At 48.7% G+C, this 15,000-nt stretch overlaps 2 non-coding genes and 1 pseudogene across 2 annotated transcripts; all 3 read left to right on the plus strand.

Annotated features, from left to right (window-relative positions):
• Window positions 1–1,821: 1,821 nt before the first annotated feature.
• LOC149375919 (small subunit ribosomal RNA) lies at window positions 1,822–3,886 on the plus strand. Its single transcript, XR_016293273.1, has one exon. It is a non-coding gene; the product is annotated as a small subunit ribosomal RNA (ribosomal RNA).
• A 948-nt stretch (window positions 3,887–4,834) lies between these two features.
• Window positions 4,835–4,989, plus strand: LOC149375920 (5.8S ribosomal RNA). Its single transcript, XR_016293253.1, has one exon. It is a non-coding gene; the product is annotated as a 5.8S ribosomal RNA (ribosomal RNA).
• A 703-nt stretch (window positions 4,990–5,692) lies between these two features.
• On the plus strand, window positions 5,693–8,027 carry LOC149375921 (large subunit ribosomal RNA; annotated as a pseudogene).
• Window positions 8,028–15,000: the final 6,973 nt, after the last annotated feature.

Here is a 15,000-nt window from a genome sequence, read left to right on the forward strand (position 1 = left end):
CTATCGCTGTCTCGTTAATACCGCGGGCACTCGTCACTTCGGGCGTCTTGCTCGCCGTCTCATTGAACGAACGACGACTTTGTTTCGGAATCCTTTGGTATGCTTGATAAGCGAGCGCAATAAGCCCTCGCTACGTCGCACGTGTGCTTAGATGGTCAGGCGCGCCGGTAACCCTTGGATATGCCGGGACTGAGGCAAGAAAAATTGCAATGCGCGTGCCGGGATTACGGACCGACTGGTTTTTCTGGCTGGTTCTAACCGTGACTGACTGTGACTCGATTGTTCGGTGACAAAAGTTAGTTGCCGTACGTGCATCGAGGGTTATGCTTGATATAAAAAAAGGCCCCTTTTCTTTTAACTTTCGTTTAATTGTACGAGGTCTCTCTTTGAATGTTTCTCTTTGTCTGCCTGTTTTTACGAGTATCCGTCGAGCGACTGGTATGCTCCTCCTTTATAGCCGGTACGTAAAAGGCGCATACCTAATTTATTTGAAATAAAACGGTAATTCACATCGACCGGATCGTGTTGGGTCTGCTTCTAGGGCGTGTTGTCGCGCGAGCATCGTGGCACCGTTGCGGAGGGGGATGGAAGGGGACCCATGAGAATTCGGGGTCACTGCCTTGGAACGCGAAAGTCGAAATGTGCATTCCCGACTCCATCAACGATCATTCCCGTACCGCTATTCGGGCCTCATAAGATTGTTGGAGGTCTGCTTGAAAAGCGTACGCATTAATTTCTTGAGGATATGTATGCTCCAAGGGCAATGCGCTTGTCAAAAGAGCAATCCGCGTGGCAGTGACCGACGAGCGAGTGGCCCTCAGCCGTAACGCGAAAGCAATGCGCGTTGTTTCGTAAGCAATGCGCGTCTCGAACTTGTAAAATTTTACGCACCGTCGATCCGAAAGCAATGCGCGTCATTGTTATTGGAAACTTTCGTCTGGCTTAATTGCGTGTTAAACGGTACTTTGCTTCGCCGCGCCCGAGGACGCCTCGGCACTAGTGAGACGGTTCGCTTGTCAAGCCAAGCCTCAATTCACAGCATTTCCGCGGGTCAGCGTCTTCGACCGAATGGCCCTCAATGCGGATCGCGCCTCTGGCGTTGCATGCGCCGTCGACGTGGCTCGTAGCTTGTCGACGGTATGCTAACCGAGCATCGACTCACTCGATACCGAGCGAGGATACAACGTGTACCTCCCGTACGTATACCACTGCGGTAAGCCCTGGCCTAGCGTCAGCGACCATATCGTCGGGTATTTATTAACACGCAACTCTCACGAGAGACTGTTGACACTTGAATGATAAATTCACGTGGCCCTGCTTCGAGTTTAATTACGGCACCTCGAAGCTCGCCGTGCCGACCCAGTATTGTTCATTTACCGGGTCGTTCGAATGACAAAAGTGCCGCGGGCGGCCCATAGCGAGGCGTCGTCAACAACGAATAACGAACGGTCTTCGTTGCCCCCTCCGGAAGTTCTGAGGCCCTTGGCTTTTATTACCCCGGTAAGGCAACGCGGCGTTTGGGACGTTGTTGACGCTTGTTGAGCGATGGTCGACCGGAATTTGAAAGAAAAAAAATTCACCCTCGTTTTTAACGACGAGAGCTGAAGATTTAAGCTTCAAGTGTCGGATGCGTCGTGGACTCGTCGTCGAATTATCGATTGGATCCTTTCGGGATAAAATCATGTTTTCTTCCACGTTCCTCGGCGTATTTCGCAAGACACGCAAGATAGCGCAATTCAACGACGAGCCGGTCAACGGGACGTCATTGTCCTTAGGCCACTCCGAGTTGTGTGCTTTAAATTTAATTTTGACAAACGAAGCTCCCTGGTTGATCCTGCCAGTAGTCATATGCTTGTCTCAAAGATTAAGCCATGCATGTCTCAGTGCATGCCAAATTAAGGTGAAACCGCGAATGGCTCATTAAATCAGTTATGGTTCCTTAGATCGTACCCACATTTACTTGGATAACTGTGGTAATTCTAGAGCTAATACATGCAAACCAGAGTCCTAACCAGAGATGGAAGGGACGCTTTTATTAGATCAAAACCAATCGGTGGCGGGGACGCGTTCAGGCGCGTTCTCTCGTCCATCGTAAAAGTTTGTGGTGACTCTGAATAACTTTTGGCTGATCGCACGGTCCTCGTACCGGCGACGCATCTTTCAAATGTCTGCCTTATCAACTGTCGATGGTAAGTTTTGCGCTTACCATGGTTGTAACGGGTAACGGAGAATCAGGGTTTGATTCCGGAGAGGGAGCCTGAGAAACGGTTACCACATCCAAGGAAGGCAGCAGGCGCGCAAATTACCCACTCCCGGCACGGGGAGGTAGTGACGAAAAATAACGATACGGGACTCATCCGAGGCCCCGTAATCGGAATGAGTACACTTTAAATCCTTTAACGAGGATCCATTTGAGGGCAAGTCTGGTGCCAGCAGCCGCGGTAATTCCAGCTCCAATAGCGTATATTAAAGTTGTTGCGGTTAAAAAGCTCGTAGTTGAATCTGTGTGCCACGCTGTTGGTTCATCGCTCGCGATGTTTAACTGACAAGATTGTGGGACGTCCTACCGGTGGGCTTAGCTCGAGCGTGCGTCTCGCACGGGTCGGCCTAGCGGCTTTACCGTCGTTGGCGTTGGCCCGTCGCGTGCGTGCGCAAGAGCGGCCCAGCTTAATCCCATCGCCATGCTCTTCACCGGGTGTGGCGTTGGGCCGGTACGTTTACTTTGAACAAATTAGAGTGCTCAAAGCAGGCTTGTTAACGCCCGAATACCAGTGCATGGAATAATGGAATAGGATCTCGGTTTTATTTTGTTGGTGTTCGGAACCCCGAGGTAATGATTAATAGGGACAGATGGGGGCATTCGTATTGCGACGTTAGAGGTGAAATTCTTAGATCGTCGCAAGACGGACAGAAGCGAAAGCATTTGCCAAAAATGTTTTCATTAATCAAGAACGAAAGTGAGAGGTTCGAAGGCGATCAGATACCGCCCTAGTTCTAACCATAAACGATGCCAGCTAGCGATCCGTTGATGTTCCTCCGATGACTCGACGGGCAGCTTCCGGGAAACCAAAGCTTTTGGGTTCCGGGGAAAATATGGTTGCAAAGCTGAAACTTAAAGGAATTGACGGAAGGGCATCACCAGGAGTGGAGCCTGCGGCTTAATTTGACTCAACACGGGAAACCTCACCAGGCCCGGACACCGGAAGGATTGACAGATTGATAGCTCTTTCTTGATTCGGTGGGTGGTGGTGCATGGCCGTTCTTAGTTGGTGGAGCGATTTGTCTGGTTAATTCCGATAACGAACGAGACTCTAGCCTGCTAAATAGGCGTTACTTCTGGTATCTCGAAGGCCAAGGCCCCGTCGCATGCTTCGTGCGATGTTTGACGGTATCCAATCCGTCGGTGTCGCGCGGGGCTGGCGGTGGTTTTTTGTTTCTACTACCGACGTACACAAAAATCTTCTTAGAGGGACAGACGGCGTCTAGCCGCACGAGATTGAGCAATAACAGGTCTGTGATGCCCTTAGATGTTCTGGGCCGCACGCGCGCTACACTAAAGAAATCAGCGTGTCCTCCCTGGCCGAAAAGCCTGGGTAACCCGCTGAACCTCCTTCGTGCTAGGGATTGGGGCTTGCAATTATTCCCCATGAACGAGGAATTCCCAGTAAGCGCGAGTCATAAGCTTGCGTTGATTACGTCCCTGCCCTTTGTACACACCGCCCGTCGCTACTACCGATTGAATGATTTAGTGAGGTCTTCGGACTGACGAGTGGCAACGCACTCGTTGCGTTGCCGATTGCACTGGGAAGATGGCCAAACTTGATCATTTAGAGGAAGTAAAAGTCGTAACAAGGTTTCCGTAGGTGAACCTGCGGAAGGATTATTAACGTTCGCACGCAAGACGTCGCAACGTTTGACATGAAAGAAAAAAAAAAAAAAAAGAAATTTTGTTTGAAAGCTGCGCCAAAGGAAAATGTATAATCGTTGTATTTACGCGCCTCGCGCCGCGTTACTTTTTCTTTCTTCCTCCTTTGACATGGGGCTGTGAAAAATTAGGTTAACGGGATGGCGGTCGTAGGTTTCGATGCGTGCGCCAATGCCTAGCGTCTTTGTTCTATAATAGTTGAAACATACGATCGGGCTGGCCACGCTCGCCCTCGCGCACCTACGTAAAAATCGTAGGTTGCGCGTGCACAACGGATCTTTATTCTTTCTTTCCATTAACCAGTGTCTTGCCGTGGCAACCTCGAGGCTATTGGTCACAGATTTTATCACGAAGATTGAATTTCGACCGGACAGCGTTTTCCTCAAGTCAACGGTTATTATGTTGAAAGCCTCGTTGTAACGAGGGGGAACGTCGTCATTCGGTGGTCATGCAATCACTTCGTTTTAATGACATGATCGAGCTTACGAGGATAATAGCGTGTACGCGTTATTATCTAAGGTTTTAAAATAATTTTACGCCCCAATAAGCCGAGACTCTGCGTATAAATTTCGCGAAATATTATGAACTGTATGCGTGTCGCCGTTATTGCCCCTTTCATCTTGTTCTCAAGATAAAAAAAAATGGGAGACGCCGCTCGTTATCGAAAAGTTTCGTAATATTTCGTGGTGCGCCCCAATGCCTGCCGCTCGTGTCGCATTTGCGGGACGCAGCGGGGTGGCCCAACGAAGAACCGATGGGCACACTTTTTATTCGAAAGAGCCTGGCTCTCCGTTGCGTTTTGTATTGGTCATTTTTCGTATAATAAAAAATTCGAATTGACCGAGAAAATATTACGCATTAAGTGTAAGTGTGAAAAATAAACTATAATAATGATAAAAATAAATTGATTACCCTGAACGGTGGATCACTTGGCTCGTGGGTCGATAAAGAACGCAGCTAATTGCGCGTCAACTTGTGAACTGCAGGACACATGAACATCGACACTTTGAACGCACATTGCGGTCCTCGAATATATTTCCTGGACCACGTCTGGCTGAGGGTCGTTCGATAAAAAAAAAAAAACAAAAAGACTGCTGGTCACGAAGAGAAACCCGACGCGTCGTTATCAACGACCCGTCGTATAGTTTTTCTTCGAGTGTACGAGCGAAATAATTGGGCGTTCGTATGAAATCAAATGCGTCGCTCGAAAGAAAAAAAGAATATTTAAAAAAGAAAAGATGAAATAATGGATTGTCGAAAACAAGAAATAAAAATTTGACCGGTTAAAGCGACAACGTTGATGCCGTTTGAATCGTTTGTCATTCTTTTTATTTTTTATTATTTTTTTTTTCTTCCCAACTTTTCTTTTTCAGTCGTCGTTCGCCCGAGTCCCGGAGCTCTCATTAAATAATTGTTCATCCGAACACTGTTAAATCAAGAGCGGACCGGACGAGCCGTACGATCGTCTAAAATACTTTTGCGTCGCGGTTTTGAAAGCAAAGCAAAAAAAAAAATAAAGCGTCGCAGGAGGTAAGGAAAGGAGGGAAAAAAAAAAAGGAGACAAAAAAAAACATTACCATCCGGTCGATGTGCAATCTTTTTATTTTATCTTTCTTTTTTTTTTGTATTTTTTTTTTCCAACGTTGTACGTGTGTAAAAATTTTTTTTTTTTGTCTCAATTGAACTTCGAAAAGCACATTGTTGAGACAAAATTATTATCGTACATAAAAAAAATTAATCAAGACGACCTCAGAGCAGGCGAGAATACCCGCTGAATTTAAGCATATTATTAAGCGGAGGAAAAGAAACTAACAAGGATTTCCCAAGTAGCGGCGAGCGAACAGGAAAGAGCCCAGCACTGAATCCCACGGTTCCGCCGTTGGGAAATGTGGTGTTCGGGAGGGTTCGATTATCCCATGACGTTGCTTTGCGTCCAAGTCCATCTTGAACGAGGCCACTTACCCGCAGAGGGTGCCAGGCCCGTAGCGACCGAAGCGCGCCGTGGGAGAACCTCTCCTTAGAGTCGGGTTGCTTCAGAGTGCAGCTCTAAGCGGGTGGTAAGCTCCATCTAAGGCTAAATATGACCACAAGACCGATAGCGAACAAGTACCGTGAGGGAAAGTTGAAAAGAACTTTGAAGAGAGAGTTCAAAAGTACGTGAAACCGTTCAGGGGTAAACCTGAGGAATCCAAAAGATTGAATGGAGAGATTCAGCGTTAGTGGTTGTTGGCTTGCGTGTGATCGCGATGCTCAAACGTGCGGTGCTTTCAGGTATTTAGCGCGTTCGGGGCACGTGGTCGCTGCGTCATGTCCGACGACGCCGGCGTGCACTTCTCTCCTAGTAGGACGTCGCGACCCGTTGGGTGTCGATCGACGGCCCGTACGGTAGACTGTCGTGCCAAACCGGCACGGCAGACCATCGGTGTCCTTTACCCGATCGACTGCCCGGCGGTATTGAAAACTTTTAATCAAGATTTGTATCGGGTCGCACTTTCGAATGCGTTCGGCTTGGCGATCGATCGAGTCGCGCTCGGATTTTAACGGACATCTCGTGCCGTTGCCGCGCACGCTTGGCTCTTTTGAACGCCAATGTTCTCGAACCGGCTCGGAAAAGCCTAGCACTTTTCAATTAAAATTACCGGTCAGCGACGCTTTTGCTATGGATACTTTCAGGACCCGTCTTGAAACCCGGACCACGGAGTCTAACATGTACGCGAGTCATTGGGACTTGTATTATTTTATACAAAAATAACTAAGCCTAAAGGCGCAATGAAAGTAAAAGTTTGCGAGCTTCGTGCTCCGCGACCTAGGGAGGATGATTCGCGTCACGTATGCGGATCCGCACTTCTGGGACGTCTCGTGCTCATTGCGAGCTGAGGCGCACCAAGAGCGTACACGTTGGGACCCGAAAGATGGTGAACTATGCCTGGTCAGGACGAAGTCAGGGGAAACCCTGATGGAGGTCCGTAGCGATTCTGACGTGCAAATCGATCGTCGGAACTTTGTATAGGGGCGAAAGACTAATCGAACCATCTAGTAGCTGGTTCCCTCCGAAGTTTCCCTCAGGATAGCTGGCACTCGTAATTTCGAGTTTCATCTGGTAAAGCGAATGATTAGAGGCCTTGGGGCCGAAACGACCTCAACCTATTCTTAAACTTTAAATGGGTGAGATCTCTGGCTTGCTTGAATATTGAAGCCATGAGAATTATATACAAAAAAAAAAAAGAATCAGAGTGCCAAGTGGGCCAATTTTGGTAAGCAGAACTGGCGCTGTAGGATGAACCAAACGCCGAGTTAAGGCGCCAAAGTCGACGCTTATGGGATACCATGAAAGGCGTTGGTTGCTTAAGACAGCAGGACGGTGGCCATGGAAGTCGGAATCCGCTAAGGAGTGTGTAACAACTCACCTGCCGAAGCAACTAGCCCTGAAAATGGATGGCGCTGAAGCGTCGCGCCTATACTCTGCCGTCAGCGGCAAGTGGGGCGTTGTAAAAGCAATTTTACAACGTCATGAAGCTCTGACGAGTAGGAGGGTCGCGGCGGTGTGCGCAGAAGGGTCTGGGCGTGAGCCTGCCTGGAGCCGCCGTCGGTGCAGATCTTGGTGGTAGTAGCAAATACTCCAGCGAGGCCCTGGAGGACTGACGTGGAGAAGGGTTTCGTGTGAACAGCCGTTGCACACGAGTCAGTCGATCCTAAGCCTTAGGAGAAATCCTATGTCGATGACGGTGTTTAAATTTATTATTTTCATTAATTGAAAGCACACACCCGTCGGGCGAAAGGGAATCCGGTTTCTATTCCGGAACCAGGCAGCGGAACCGCTTAAAATTCGGGCTCTCGCAAGAGTCTTCGTCGGGGTAACCCAAAGTGACCTGGAGACGCCGACGGGAGATCCGGGAAGAGTTTTCTTTTCTGCATAAGCGTTCGAGTTCCCTGGAAACCTCTAGCAGGGAGATAGGGTTTGGAACGCGAAGAGCACCGCAGTTGCGGCGGTGTCCGACACTTCCCCTCGGACCTTGAAAATCCAGGAGAGGGCCACGTGGAGCTGTCGCGCCGGTTCGTACCCATATCTGCAGCAGGTCTCCAAGGTAAAGAGCCTCTAGTCGATAAAATAATGTAGGTAAAGGAAGTCGGCAAATTGGATCCGTAACTTCGGAATAAGGATTGGCTCTGAGGAGCGGGGCGTGTCGGGCTTGGTCGGGAAGCGGGTGCGGCTGACGTGCCGGGCCTGGGCGAGGTTCAACTTTGCGGCGGTTTGCGCGCATGCATCGCGTTCGCGGTGTGCGCGTCGTAAATTCGTCGCGGAGGGCGACCGAGCTCGGTACCGTGCCTTGGCCTCCCGCGGATCTTCCTTGCTGCGAGGCTTACGTGACGGTTCCGCCGTTGCGTTCGTTCTCTTCGGCCGCCATTTAACGCTCAGCTCAGAACTGGCACGGACCAGGGGAATCCGACTGTCTTATTAAAACAAAGCATTGCGATGGCCCTCGCGGGTGATGACGCAATGTGATTTCTGCCCAGTGCTCTGAATGTCAACGTGAAGAAATTCAAGCAAGCGCGGGTAAACGGCGGGAGTAACTATGACTCTCTTAAGGCACTTTAATGACTCCTGGCACAAAGAATCGACAGACTAGTCAGCCTAGACGATCAACAGAGGGCCTTCCGTGCGGGGATTGATGGCTGTAGGGACAACACCACACTCCTTGATGCCCTCCTGCGTTCAAGATTTACCGAGCACAAGTCCACGTTCCTGGCCACACTTGATCTTGTGGAGGCCTTCGACAGCATCGAACACACCGCACTCATGGCTGCGGCGGAAGCAGCAGGGCTGCCGCCTCCACTCATCGAGTACCTCCGCCACTTTTACAACAACGCTACCACAACGCTATAAGGTGAAGGATGGACATCGGAGCCAATTAGAGTCACGAGGGGGGTCAAACAAGGGGATCCCCTATCCCCCGTGCTCTTTAACATCGTGGTGGATCACCTACTCAGATCTCTACCACAAGAGTGTGGCTCCACCTTCGCCGGCAAGACCACCAGAGCCATGGGCTTCGCAGATGACATGGTCCTCCTTGCGGACTCTCCTGTCGGGCTACAACACCTGCTCGACATAACAAACACCTACCTGGAGTCCTGTGGCTTACGCCTTAACATCGGCAAATGCCACACGGTGGCAGTTGTGGCTGATGGCCACCTCAAGAAAACAGTCATCGATGCAAAGAGAACGTTCAGGATCAATGGCCAACCACTGCGAGCGCTTACAAGGGAGGACTCATGGAAATATCTCGGCCTCGAATATACACCCGAAGGCCGAAAGAGGGAGAAACTCACCACCACTCTCTGCCCACTCCTGGAGCGTCTCTCAAGAGCACCTCTCAAGCCTCAACAGCGGCTCTTTGCGCTCAAAGTGTTCGCTCTCCCAGGTATATACTATCGTATGTCCCTGGGTAGGGTGAATATCAGCGAGCTGAGGGCCGTTGACAGGGCAGTACGTGCATTCGCTCGACAGTGGCTCGCGCTACCAAATGATACCTGCACAGGATACTTCCACGCACCAACATCAGAGGGAGGCCTTGGAATACCATCGGTGAGATGGGTGGCGCCCCTGCACAGGCAGCAGCGATTGCTTGGACTTGTGCCTGGAAATCAGGCGGAGAATTGTACAAGCCCGTACATTAATAAGGAGCTCGACCAGTGTAAGAGGAGGCTCACCAAGAGAGGAATCACCTACCTCTCCTTCAACGACATTAAGAAACGGTGGACCAATCTCCTCCATGCCTCGATAGATGGGGTAGCGCTGAAGGAGTCCCATCATGTTTTAGAACAACATCATTGGATATCAGATGGGACCACCCTTCTCACCGGCAAGGATTACGTGGCTTGCCACAAGGTTCGAATCGGAGCACTGCCAACAAGATCCAGAACAACGAGAGGCCGACACGGTGAAAGATTGTGTCGTGCAGGTTGTCTGCGGCAGGAAACCAACAACCATGTCCTGCAACAGTGCCCAGCAACCCACAAACAACGGATCGACCGACACAACGCCGTGCTGACATACATTGGCAAGAATCTCCGCAGACAAGGGTTCAACGTCACCTCTGAACCCCACATAAAAACGCGAGAGGGATTACGTAAACCTGACTTGGTGGCAACGATGGGACGGCTTGGATTGGTGATCGATGCTCAGGTGGTTGGCGAGCAAACGAACTTGGAAAGTGCTCACGCAGCCAAGCGTCGAAAATACGCCGACAATCCTGATATCGATCCTGCAATACGGCAAGAAACCGGCGTCACTACAATCCGACACATGCCAGTCATACTCTCGTCTAGAGGGATCTGGTGCAAAACATCAGCATCGGATCTCCTAGACATCAAAATCATTACCAAGAGAGACCTTGCTATAATCGCCACTAGAGTGTTGCTCGGGGGAATGATTGCACACAGATGCTTCTCGAGGACTACAACAGCAGTCCAGAGGGCCCGAGGAATCGGCTGAAGGCTGCTGGAGCCTTAAAGTGGTGCTACCTCCCGTCTGATGGTATAATCTTCCAGAAGTTCTGTGCTGTAGTTGTAAGATTGTAGTCATTAAGATGTATATAATAAAATATATATATGTATGAATATGAATATAATTGAATAACTGTAGTGAACTGTGAAATAAAGGAACAAATTTTTAGCCAAATGCCTCGTCATCTAATTAGTGACGCGCATGAATGGATTAACGAGATTCCCTCTGTCCCTATCTGCAATTTAGCGAAACCACTGCGAAGCGTGTTCTACGTTGTAGCTTTGGTAAGTGCCTAACCTGATGTCTCCGCGCGACGCTGAATGGTTACGCCGCGAGTCCCAATAGTGAAGGGACTCGCAATGGTGGCAAAATCAGGACTAGCTTTACCAAGTTAAGATGATATCGAAAGAATTGATTGACTTAATGTTAAGTGAAGTGGCTATCCTGAACGAGCCGGCTTGGGGACAAGCGTCCTCGTTTCAGAATCCTCAGGGGGCCGTCATCAAAAATGACGACACGGGTGTGGCAAGCCCGAGTGACCCCAAGCCAGGGAAGACGAGCGCCATCTTCTCTGAATACGGTAACCAAACTTGATGCTTCAACGACTTGTACCAGGGCGTGAGTGCAGGAACGTTGCATTAACGGAGACCCGGGGCTTGGCTTTACTGCCCGGCTGCGAGGTGAAGACTCTATTAACTTCTCAGAAGTCTAAGCTGCTCGAATGGTGAGAGATTGAATGGCCCGCTGGGAGCCCGGGTCGCTAGTTCGAGAAAATAATTCCTATATAAATATGTACAAATTAAAGTATCCATCCACGGATACCAAGGTATCCGGATGGAGTAAGAAATAGATGAAAAGAAAATGAAAAGAAAAAGAATAGAAAGAGCAAAAGAAAGGCAAAATGGAGAGGAAAGAGGAAGAAAGGAGAAAAGGAGCAAAATTGTTGAAAGCTCAGAACCCCAAGGAAGCACTGTTTCTTCCAAAGGGAGCAACGTTGAAAACAAGAAGGAGTTGTTAACCAACTCCTCGACGCCTCGAGGAACTTTCCGAAAGACATGCATCTCTCGAAGCAGGTCAAGTAAGGAAGAGAGAGGTAATGAGAAATTGAAAATACAAATCTTGAATCAAATGAAAGAACTTCGAATATGCTTGAGCAGATGTGACACGAGAAATCCGTCACAAGCACTTGCTCAAAACCTTGAAAACCGGTCACCTATTGAAAGCGATCAACTGTCATTCCGGGCCATGGATGCGCACAGGATTGCCCGTCCCCAGGAGGTCAAATTCCTACAACTAAATGTTGATAGATCGAACAAGGTTACAGGAGAGTTGTGTCAGCTGATCTCTGAGAAGAGATTGGACGTACTCTTGCTCCAAGAACCGGCCAAAAGGAGAACGGGCAACTCCTGGGCGTGTACTGGCCTGGGCACAAATATGGTCATGGCCACCCGCTCCGAGGAGCCCTGGGCAGCAGTTGTTGTCACCAATCCAAATTTCAGCACACTGTTTATTCCGCAACTGAGCAACCAATGCTGCGTAGTTGCGGAGATTACAGCTCCTTGGCTCTCGTTTTATGTCATCAGTTGCTATTTCAAATACAATGACGACAGGGAGCCGCACCTAGCCCATTTGGACATGGTGCTTCGAAAATTAAAGGGAAAGCGCGTGATAGTGGGTGCTGATACAAATGCTGAATCGTCTCTATGGAGCCTAAGAGGCTCTAACGAAAGCGGCGAAGCCTTTGAAAGTCTTATAGTAAGTCATGAACTCGTGACTCAAAACAGAACGATAAACACACCAACGTACGAGTCGGGAAGACGGAAATCCTGGATTGATGTCACCTTGACGAGCCCGTTGGTGGACAATAGAATATTGAACTGGGGAGTACGAGCAACATGGACCACCGGTGAGCACAAATCAATTTCGTTCAGTTTCAGGATTCATCGAGAAGAGGGAGAAGATCCCTCTGCTAGTACAAGGTTTAACCTAAAGAAAGCAGACTGGGAGAAGTTTGAAAGCGAACTGAAAAAGCTCTCAGAGGAAAAACTTGATGACCTGGAACTGGAAAATAAAAAAGAAATAGATAAATATACCATGGAAATGGGGAAAGCCATAACTGATGCATGCAAAAATGCTATGCCAAGAACAGGTCGTCAGAGGAACCGAAGTCCATGGTGGAATGAGGAGCTAACAGAGGCCAAAAAGAAGCTAAATAAAACATATAGAATGCTCAAACGATATCAAGAGGATGTCTTGGTAGATGAGTACAGAGCACTGCAAAGAAATTACAAGAAAATGATTTATGAAGCAAAAACTGCAAGCTGAAGAGACTTTGTTAGTAAAGTGGGAAATGAAGACGTCTTTGGTCGCGTCTATAAATACATTGCAAATAAGAAAATTCCTAGAACTGCCTTTAGTGCTCTTCGTAAAAAGGATGAATATACACTCTCAATGAATGAAACAGCTGAAACACTGCTGGCTGCTCATGTGCCGGACGACGACAAATCTGGCGACTCTCCGGAGCTCAGTCGCATGAGGGAGGAAGCTGGTACCCTTCCGAAGACGGAGGATGCCCTGGCATTCTCTGCTCAAGAGCTCAGAATTGCTGTAAGGGGATTAAAGAATGGCAAGGCACCAGGAGCCGATCTGTTGGAGGTTCAGGTTGTGAAACGAGCAACCAAACTCATCCCAAACGGATACTTAAGGCTGATGAATGCCTGCTTAGAAAAAGGCCATTTTCCCCAGGAATGGAAAAAGGGACGGCTCACGATCCTATTGAAAAGTTTCGACAAGGACCTAGCAGACCCGGGCTCATATCGTCTGATAAACCTTTTATCCGTGAACGGTAAACTTCTGGAAAAGCTCATAGTCAATCGACTAAATAGCGAAATACTGAACTCCGGGGGCATATCGGATCATCAGTTTGGTTTCAGGTCCCAGAAGTCAACGGAGGATGCTATAGTGAAACTAAGACAAATAGTAAGTCAATCGACTACTCGGTACACCTTTGGTATTCTATTTGACATAAAGGGCGCTTTCGATAACGTTCAGCACTCGGCGGTCCTATCAGCATTGAAAGAAAGGGGGTGCCAAAAGAACATATACAAGCTTATAAAAAGCTACTTTGAAAACAGGCAAGTCTCCCTTGAGTGGGCGGGCCGGTCAGCCTCTAAAATTGCACCGAAAGGATGCCCGCAGGGTTCAGTGCTTGGTCCCAGCTGCTGGAACCTCGCATTTAACTCATTGCTGGAGAGGCTAGAAACCAGACCGGACGTTGAGTTCCTGGCATATGCTGATGACCTCATCACAGTCGTAAAAGGAAATTCTCGAAAAGAAATTGAAGAGAAGGGCCAGGACATTGTTGATGAGGTTATAAAGTGGAGCGAAAGTGCAAAGCTTGAAATTTCAGAAAAGAAGACTGAGGGCATATACCTGAAAATCAATGAATTCGAAAATAATGGTCCCAAGGTAAAACGAAGGCCTGATAGGCCAAGGAGATCAAGGAAAAGAAAGGCAGCTCCAATGCTACGGACGCCGATCATCAAGATCAACGGCAAAAGTCTAAAAGTAAAGAAAACTGTCAAGTACCTGGGAGTCATGATCGAACAGGGTATGAACTTCGGTAACCACTGCAAATACCTAAGGGACAAAGTAACACCGCTTTTCCAAAAACTCAGAAGACTAGCTAAGAGCACCTGGGGAATGAAATTCCCTACGTGCCTGAGAATACACCAAGCAGTGTTCGCTCCCACGGTCGCTTATGCGGCCGCGGCATGGGCGGACAAGTGCACAGCGCACGACATTCGAATGTTGTCAAGTGCGCAGCACACGACTCTGGTAGCAGCTACCCAAGCGTACAAAACGGTCTCGACAGAGGCACTGTGTGTACTTACGGGCACACTTCCAGTTGACATTCTTCTTGAAAGCCGAATAGCCCTGTACAACTTAAGGAAAGGAAAACCAATCTCCTTTGGAAACCTTAAAGAAGTCGGGGCGGAAGAAACCAGTGAAAAAGGGATTAAGGAAGAAGCCCTGATTAAATGGCAAAAAAGATGGGACAACTCCAAGAATGGACGAATAACATATTCGTTCATTAAAAACGTTAAAGACCGACTAGACACGAAAAGGATGGAATTGAACCATGAGAATGTTCAGGTGCTCACTGGCCATGGAAATTTCAAGGCAAACCTATACCGGTTTAGCCTGACGGACAGTGATGCCTGCGCATGTGGGGAAAAAGATACCTCTGACCATAGACTTACGAGCTGCTCCAGCACGCATGAAGATAGAAAGAAATTCATGCAAAAGGTAGGACTCGATAAGTGGCCAGTGGGCAACGAATATTTCGTGTCAAGTCAAGAAATCTTTGCCGCGTTCTCAGAGCTCTGCAAATCCATTGTGAAAGATGCAGACTCTAGGAGCATAGAAAGAAATTGAAAAATATAACTTTAAAGAAAGAGTATGAGAGACCACATAAAAACTGGTCCTAGGAATTTGCGCCCCTACTCATCTCATAGCAAACGACGCGGCTCCGGGCGGGAGCCGACGGACACGCCGCCTCGAGGTTCCC

Source organism: Copidosoma floridanum, unplaced genomic scaffold (assembly GCF_036245765.1).
Source record: "Copidosoma floridanum isolate Cflo_tuat_1 unplaced genomic scaffold, Cflo_Japanese_pri ptg000002l, whole genome shotgun sequence".
NCBI lineage: Eukaryota > Metazoa > Arthropoda > Insecta > Hymenoptera > Encyrtidae > Copidosoma > Copidosoma floridanum.